The sequence below is a fragment of the Propithecus coquereli genome, unplaced genomic scaffold (assembly GCF_000956105.1).
Source record: "Propithecus coquereli isolate 6110/MARCELLA unplaced genomic scaffold, Pcoq_1.0 Scaffold98, whole genome shotgun sequence".
In the NCBI taxonomy this organism is placed as follows: Eukaryota; Metazoa; Chordata; class Mammalia; order Primates; family Indriidae; genus Propithecus; species Propithecus coquereli.
Window position 1 is genome coordinate 4,171,971 of NW_012156173.1, and position 9,539 is coordinate 4,181,509.

General features: G+C 40.9%; 1 pseudogene; it reads left to right on the forward strand.

The window, feature by feature from the left end:
- Nucleotides 1–4,179: 4,179 nt before the first annotated feature.
- On the forward strand, nt 4,180–5,947 carry LOC105827157 (annotated as a pseudogene).
- Nucleotides 5,948–9,539: the final 3,592 nt, after the last annotated feature.

Below are 9,539 nucleotides of genomic sequence, written 5' to 3' on the forward strand. Positions count from 1 at the left end.
GTCTGATTTAAACCCTCATGGTCTCTTGGAGCTGTGGGTCAGATTAAGAGAGAAGTTATAAGACAGGGAGACTTAGTACGGAAGAAAATCTTCTCTCTACTAAGTGATAAGAAAGAAACAAAAAAATCCTAGGTTAGAGAAATCACACAGCTCGTGTGGTAGAGAGTAGCTGCCACCACACTCTCCATCAACATAGGTCTTTGGGTACCCGCTAATTCCCTCATTCAAGTCTCAGTTTGATATGAAGTTATCTTCCCTTGTTCTTGAACTCACACATAAATAAATCCTCCTTTGGAAACGGAGGAGTGGATTGTTTGTCAGTATCCCTCAGAGACTTCACAGAACCGGCAGTGATTCACTCCATGTGGCATCGAGCCTCTGTTTGACTAATCTCTCTTCTAAGATGTGCAAGTGACTAATAGATGGGAAAGTTCCCTGGAGAAAGTAACTTGGTTGCTTGTAGTTTCTTGAGTCTATCTGTGTGAGGGATCTCTGAGATCTGCTTCTAAACAGCTGTGCTTTTCATTTGGATCATTCATTAATTCCAAAATGGCTTAAAAGTGGCCCAAAAGTTTGGTTTGCTCTTCTCCCACAAAGTTTAAACAGAAGGCCTTTCATCTTTAAATAAATATACAGATCATGGGTATGTCCTAAAATTAAGCAGTAGTCTCTGAAAGTTGAAATGCAGTAAATGAAGTTTGCAGGACCTAGATCATAGCCCCTGAATGGAAGTATCTTGGGAACAGGGTCTTTCAACCTGTGATTGGTACTAATATTTTCCTACTTCCCTCCTCCTTTGTGCAGTTTTGCTCCAGTGCTATGCTTTGCCGGCCCCCTGGTATCTACTTTCTTTAAAAACACTGGCCTGGCAGGGTGGCTCACGCCTGTAATCCTAGCACTCTGGGAGGCCGAGGCGGGTGGATCGCTCAAGGTCAGGAGTTCGAGACCAGCCTGAGCAAGAGCGAGACCCCGTCTCTACTAAAAAATAGAAAGAAATGATCTGGACAACTAAAAAAAAAAAAATATATATATATATATATAAATTAGCCGGGCATGGTGGCGCGTGCCTGTAGTCGCAGCTACTTGGGAGGCTGCAGGAGAAGGATCCCTTGAGCCCAGGAGTTTGAGGTTGCTGTGAGCTAGGCTGATGCCACGGCACTCTAGCCCGGGCAAAAGAGTGAGACCCTGTCTCAAAAAAAAAAAAAAACACTGACAAAATATATTTTCCTTCACTCTCCAAGGACTCTAAATGAGCCCTCCAAAAAAAGGTGAAGAGGGGAGTAGGGCTGTAGGTAGCCCTACTGTATGAAGGTAGCGCATCTGTATACACACACACACACACACACACACACACACTTACACCCATGCATTCATCCTGATACCTCTGCTTTCTATCCACAGCATTCATTCTAGCCTCCCCTCCTCTTTCCCAATTTGTAACTCCTTTCTCTCACAGTGGGAAACCTGGTTCTCTTTATCCACAATAGATTAACTTTTGTTCAATCCTAGTATACACATACAAGTTTCAGAACTGCTAACTCATACCCATGAGAGACACAGATTTACTTGAGTATAATACATGTGTATAGTTCTTTTGTCTTTAGCCTTTTAGTATATAGACAAAATTCTATTTCCCAACTCAGGTTAATTCTTTTCTTCCCCACCCTCTTCAGTGTGATTTTATTATTCATTTGTGATGTGGTGAGGTCCCTTTGTTACTGCTTGTATTCCATTTTGCTCCCAGGTTTAGTGGGATTGGGAATTATGATGACATTGAGCCTCACTGGTGGACAAACTCCAGATTTATTGAATAGACCTTACCTCTTCTACTTTCAGTGAACTTGGAGAGAAGTTGCTCTATGACAACCTGAAATCCACAGCTGCATCCAAATTGCTTTTCACTCTCTCCTCTTTACACCCCACCACCCCCGCCCATTTCCTGGTCTCATTTTCACTAGAGTGTCTCATTAAGAGAAAAACTGGTTTTAAAAACAGTCCCTAATCCTTTTACTTTGGGAGGAGATTGGAATGAATAGTCAAAAGGGTGAAAGGTTGGTAGTGCGTGGGTGGAGGAAAACAGCCAGGGGCAGTAAGTTGTAAAATGGATAATAGAGATTTCAGTAGCATTGATGGTCAGTGACAGTCATATTAAGTTAGCAATAGTATGAATAAGAAGAGGCAAGTCCTTCTTGACCTCTGACCTGGGTTGTTTGGTGGGCCCTGATCACACACCAAGATGCCACTAGGATTAGTAGGCTCTTGTCTAAGTGAGTCTCTGAGGTTGGCAGGGCCTCATTCCCCATAAAGTTTAGCTCCTAAGCCTATTTCTGCTTATTCCTTAGTGTGTTCGTTCATTATTCAATCAATCATCTCTTCGCAGACACAGACCTGAGTTCCTACTCTGCATAATGAACTCTGCAGGAAATGGACACTCTCTGGGCCACCTCCAGTCACCAATACCCCTCTGCCCAGTCCCACTGTCTGTCTTGAGACCATCTCCAATGGACGGTGCATCAACTCTAAAATATTCAGGAGCTAAACAAATAGAAGTCATGGAATTATGCTTAGAACCAACTATACAAAGAGAAAAAGTGCAGGCCTCCCGTGGAGAGAGTTGTTTTGAAAAACTCATGCCATACCCTCCACTACCATTTAGATCTGGGCGAGAACTAACTGCCTACAGGCCTCACCTCAGTGCTCTTCCCCAAAGCAATTCCAGCAGCCCAGCCCAGGCACGTACTTGAATCAGTGTAAACAGGGTTCCCCAATTAATCTGGGGATCAGCCTTGTGCCGGTGCTGGGAACCCAGAGTGATTCATCAGGCAGGTCACAACAAGGCCAATTCAAATTCTGAAATGTTTATTTTACCTGAATAATATCTACTAGCATCATACACAGAACTATAAAACAATTGTGTCAAATACTGCAAACAACAATAAAGATTTCAAAATGGCCCAAGGTGGAAGTACAAGAGATTATTATAAATACCTGTGTCAGGTATGTAAGGTAATGTTGAAGAAGAGGACTAAGTTTCAAACTTTATAACGCAATATTGATGACTTCAGTTTGATAGTGACATGGTTGACTGAAAGCAAGACGCCTAGCCTGGTGGGATGTATTTTTTGAATTAGCTTGCGGTCTTTAGGGGAGGATCAGGCAGTTTGTAGTGAAATTTCTCTCTCTCTCTTTCTCTCTCTTGTTTTACCTGGAACCCAGGGACTGAAGTGAACATACTTAATTGTGCAAGGACTGGACAATAAATCTGATAATTCTTTTTCTCAAGTAATAAGACCTGAATCTTCTCTGTTTTTGCTGAAAATCTTATTTTATTTCTATTAACAATTAAGGTTAGTATTTGGAATAATATTTCTAGTAGAAATGTTATTTGTTCTTCCTTGGGGGCTTACATTTAAAAAAATATTGCTACAATTCCTTGTTTCACCATTTCATTGTGGGGATTCCTTACCTAACCAGTGGCCTCAAAAGATTCGGAGGAAAGGTGTTTCCAAATATTCAGATCTAATCTGAGCATCATCTGAATTATGCAAGGGCCCCGAGTTTATGCATTCAGGTTGGCTCTCCATTGGGGAGGAGCTCACATAAAGTTGTTGGTATTTCCTGTCCCTATTAGGCCAAAACTATTGTAATAACAGTGTTTCTGGCTGGACTCAGGTACCTTTGCTTCAAGTCCAGGCCAGAATCAGGAAATGAAGAGGCGTGTGTGAAAAGGGAAACTACTGGGGTGGAGGTTTGGGGGTAGGGAAGGGAAAATTTCTCAATCTTTGGCATCAAAATGTTCAACATGGATAAGTCATTGGGAAAAAAAAATGACCTACTCTCAGTGGAAATTACCACTGGTCAGATTCTCCACTGTAACTTCTGGTTCTAACACTGTGTAAATGGACTGGCTAGATCTGAAAGGCTGCAAAGTTCATCAGACTAGAAGGCAGAATATTTCGTTTCTTTGCAAGTATTGTGAGGGCTTAGGGAGAGTCTTCTTTAAGAAAAAGAATATGGGGCTTCGTGTGATAGGGCTTGCTTGTATGGCAATGATAGCTCTTGGTTCTGTGACACTTGACGGTCGGGTCCCCTCTGCCACTGTCTCCACTTGCTCATGGGTCCAGGTGTGTGGGTGGAGAAGGCTTGGTTTCCACCAGTGTCCCCAGAAGGCTCAAGATCATAGAAGGGAAATGTTTACTGTGTATGTTACTGACCTGTGGAACTGCTATCGTTCAGGCTCATGACAGAGATGATGACAAAGTGATTGATATCAAGGACAACCTTGACGATGTCATTGAAGAGGTAGAAGACTTAACACCAGTTACCAGCACTCCTCCTCCACCTGCAGAATTCACCTACAGTCTCCAGTTCCAGCAGGGAAAGTATATTTTGCTGATTCCTTTGACAGAGGAACTCTGTCAGGATGGATTTTATCTGAAGCCAAGAAAGAAGATACTGATGATGAAATTGATAAATATGATGGAAAGTGGGAGGTAGATGAGATGAAAGAATCAAAACTTCCAGGCAATAAAAGACTTGTATTGATGTCTCGGGCCAAATACCATGTCATTTCTGCTAAATTGAACAAGCCCTTCCTATTTGATATCGAGCCTCTCATTTTTTGGTATGAGGTTAATTTCCAAAATGGAATAGAATGTGATGGTCCCCATGTGGAAATGCTTCCCATTATAAAACACCAGAACTCAAACTAGATCAGTTCTACAAGAAGACCCCTTACACGATTATGTTTGGTCCAGATAAATGTGGACAGGATTATCAATTGCACTTCATCTTCTACCACGAAAATGCTAAGATGGATATTTGTGAAGAAAAGCATGTTAGGAGGCCAGTTGCAGATCTGAAGACCTGTTTTACTGATAAGAAAACACATCTTTACACTCTAATCTTGAATCCAGATAATAGTTTTGAAATATGTAATTTTAGTTGACCAATCTCTTGGGAACAGTGCAAATCTGCTAAATGACATGATTCGTACTGCATATCCTTCACATGAAATTGAGGGCCTGGAAGACCAGAAGCCTGAGGATTGGGAGGAAAGATCAAAAATACAAAAACAAGATGCTGTCAAGCCAGAGGACTGGGATGAAGATGCCCCTGCTAAGATTCCAGATGAAGAGGCCACAAAACCTGAAGTCTGGTTAGATGATGAGCCCCAATGCATACCTGATCCAGATGCAGAAAAGTTGAGGATGGGATGAAGACATGGATGGAGAATGGGAGGTTCCTCAGATTGCCAACCCGAAATGTGAGTCAGTTCCTGGGTGTGGTGCCTGGCAGCAGCCTATGATTGACAATTCCAATTATAAGGGCAGACAGAAGCCTCCTATAGTGGACAATTCTAACTACCAGGGAATCTGGAAACCCAGGAAAATACCAAATCCAGATTTCTTTGAAGATCTCGAACCTTTTAGAATGAGTCCTTTTAGTGCTATTGGTTTGGAGCTGTGGTGCATGACCTCTGACATTTTTTTGGGCAACTTTATGATCTGCTGATTGAAGAGCAGTTGGTGCTTGCGCCAATGATGGATGTGGCCTTAGGAAACCTGCTGATGGGGCTACAGAGCCAGGCACGGTGCGGCAGATGATGGAGGCAGCTGAAGAGCTCCCGTGGCTCTGGCTGGTCACATTTGACTGTGGCTGTGCCTGTGTCCCTTGTGATCCTCTTCTGTTGTTCTGGAAAGAAACAGTCCATTGCTGTGGAGTACAAGAAGGCTGTTCCTCAACCAGCTGTGAAGGAAGAGGAAGAAGACAAGGAGGAGAAAAGGACAAGGGAGGTAAGTAGGAGGAAGGAGAAGAGAAACTTGAGAAACAGAAAAGTGGTGCTGAAGAAGATCGTGGCAGCACCCATCAAGAGGAGGAAGATAGAAAACCTAAAGCAGAGGAAGATGAAATTTTGAACAGATCTCCAAGAAACAGAAAGTCATGAAGAGAGTGAAACAGTCTTGAGAACGTGATCTGTGATTTCCTCTCCCTCCCCTCCCCCTGAAGTATGGTCTTAGAAGAGGACCTGGCACACCTTTAACTCAGGAACTCAGAAGACCTAAAGACATCACCATCAACAGGTTCCAGTTGAACACTAGTCTGTGTAATTTAAACATCCAGCAGTAAATAATTGCACTTGTGACATAAAGGACCCTGTTTTTATAGAAATGAAAACATTTTACATAACGGCTTTGAAATGTAACATGAACCAACTAACTTGTATTTTCTTTTGTTTTAAAACATCTTTGTTTTTTAAAATAGAATGATGGAACTGTGCCAATCTTTAAAATCTCAGCTTAATTTAATACATGAATCTGTCTATGCAGAAATAACACCAACATTTTAAAATGCTAGGGAGATGAGTTGCAGTTTGTATAACAGATTTTTTTAATGTTTGGTATTACAAAACATTCAATTGTCTCTGTCCCTTAAAATTGATAATCATGTTCAAAGTGTAGTCATTTGTGGGTGTAATCTTGTTTTACTTGCTTTCATTACTCAATTCCTCCTGAGGAAATTGAGGAGAGGGATTAGATAGAAGCCCAAATTTATAAAAAACTTCCATTTAAGTTGTATTAGGACATACAAAAAGAAAAAAAAGAAACTTTTCACATGATGTTGGTTAGACAATAAAGTTCATATGTTCTGTTGTCCTTGGAACTGATCATTTCCCACACTTCTTCCCAGTTAGTGGAGGAGGTGGCTTCATGTGGCACTTGGGTCTTCATACTCCACACACAAAACAGGTCCAACAAACTCAAAAAAATCAAAACCATACCATATACCTTCTGAGACCACAGCCTAATAAAACTAGAAATCAATCACAAGAGAAACACTCAAGTTTACACAAAGTCATAGAAATTAAACAACCTGCTACTGAATGATTATTAGGTCAAGAATTAAATTAAAATGAAAATAAAAACATTCTTTGAGCTGAACAACAAAGGGGACACAAGCTATCAAAATCTTTGGGACACAGCAAAAGCATTCCTCAGGGGAAAATTCATAGCCTTAAATGCCTACATCAAAAAGATAGAAGCAAATTAACAACCAAATGTCACACCTCAAGGAAGTAGAAAAGGAAGAACAAACCAATCCAAAGCCAGCAGAAGAAACAATCTTTCCTTTTATTCATGTCTTTTACTCTGGGTAAAGATTTTAGAAGTCTAATTCAGAGGTGAGCCAATTCAGAATTGACTGTAATTGAACACAGGCAGAAAGTATGTATGGGAGGAGTGACGCATAGCATGAGTTATCCAGTTTTTGTGGCTGTTGAATATTTTAAGCCTTCATTTGCAATTCATGTAATATTTGTGTCTTAAATTATACAATAAAGCAGTCCAGTTCAAATTTAAAAAAGAAAAAAAGAAGAATACAAATTAGAAATACAAAATCAGGTATGAAAGGGAATATCTACTATATTTAAAATGAGAAAAAACTATTAGGGATTATAAATTTTTAAAAGCTGGTAAATGTCGTATATATCATGAAATCTATAAAAACAACACAACATTTTTATTGAGCAACTACATGACACACTTCTATAATACTCTTTCCCACCTGGCACTCTGGGAGGCTGAAGTGGGAGGATCACTTGAGGTCAGGAGTTTGAGACCAGCCTGAGCAAGGGCGAGACCCTGTCTCTACTAAAAATAGAAAAATTAGCCAGATGTGCTGGCATGCCCCTGTAATCCCAGCTACTCGGGAGGCTGAGGAAGGAGAATTGCTTGAGCCCAGGAGTTTGAGGTTGCTGTGAGCTAGGCTGATGCCACAGAACTCTAACCCAGGTGACAGAGCAAGACTCCGTGTCAAAAAATAAATAAATTTTAAAAAATTAAAAAAAAATACTCCTTTTCAACATTTTTTGGTTTCATACTCTCCAATTACCTCTTTGAAACATAACAATTTGTAGTATTTCCTATAGGGAATGGAGTGAGAAATCAGTGAAACTTTGTTTCTCTCCTACTACCCACATCCTCACACTTGTGGTACCAGATGCTGTTGGACAGCATGTAGCCCTACAATCTTTGTGTAGAAGCTAGGGGAGTTGGCATAAGGAGAATGAGAGTAGGTAGGAGGTGGGGAAGTCCTTTCCTCAAAGCCAGTGCTATACCAGAAAGACTTATAATAATGTAGCTATACATATAAGTGACTTTGGACCTCATAAATGGACACTATAAAACTGAACTACATCACCCCCAAATCAACCATTCATTTGCTGGATCCTAAAAATGTTCAAGGCCATCCAACTTGAAGAGAAACCCAACAGAGGGGAAATTAGAGTGGAAAGAAATAGTAATATTTACTAATTGTGATTTAATCACAAATTGTGATTAAAATGTCTCACTCTTCTAAATTTTATAGACACTCACGACCATGTGAACACATTGGTGGGTCTCTTCCTCCTCCAGAATCTTGGAAGGAGCCCATGCAAGGAGAGGCTTGATGTTTAACCTTCATTAGCTTCATAGGAAATCCACCTGTGATTCTATGTGAATCTGAGCCAGTGACTTAACTCCCTGGCCTCAGTTTCCACATTTGTCTGTTCTATACTGGATTCTTGTGGGGACCAAATAAAATAAGTGCATATGATAGCCTGAAAAGAACAGACTCAGCTGTTTTGTAGGCTACTCAGTATAAGCATCGTGCATGGGTAATGTAGTTTATGATGAGTAGTTTGAAGAGTTCGGTGCATGCAGCAGTAACTCCTATTCTTGGGATGTACTTTAACTTTTGCCAAGTAACTACCCATTTTCAGCAATTTAGAAGCAGCAGAAAATAAAAAGCTTGGTGGAGCTAGTAAGGAGTAGGCTTGCAAGTTGTGGGACTTGGTTCCAGTCTCTTGGAGTAGCTGTTAACTAGCGTAGGTCTTTTTAGATGCATCTTTGTTGGAGTTTTCTATGGACACAGGAAAACTTCCAGAGTCTGATGGGATTCACAAAGAGGAGAGAGAATTTCATTCCAGCAGGGCTAAAGAAATTCACAATGGGGTCTTTAGTGCTGGTAGATACGGTACGAAGAAAGAGATGATGAAATGTTGGTGGTGAATGATGGAGAGAGATGGACACCACCTTAGCAGTCACCTGGAGACCTGTTCCTTCTGCAGAAGGATAAAGAGAACAAGGCACATTTAAGGAATACAACTCTACTTTTGCCAAAAATGAGATTTCCCTTACTTAGACCAACTTTGAACTGACTGTTATGCATGCATGCGCGCACACACACACACACACACACACACACAGACACACACACTTATTTTCCTATTTAGTCCAACATAATGAGCTTGATCCAACCTTTTACGCTTTCTTGTCTCCAAACACTTCCACTGTATTTTATAAGTCAGTCTGTCATCAACAAAACACTTTGTATCTTTGACTTCTTTTCAGTATATTCTCTTTACCTTCTAGATCTCATTAAAACTCCTCCCCTCTAGGACATTGACTCTGTACATCCCTATCAAGAGGGGGCAGTTTCTCCCATATCCTGTGTACCCCTGGGCCTGAAGGAAGTGTAGTAGGTGCTTCTTGATCCTT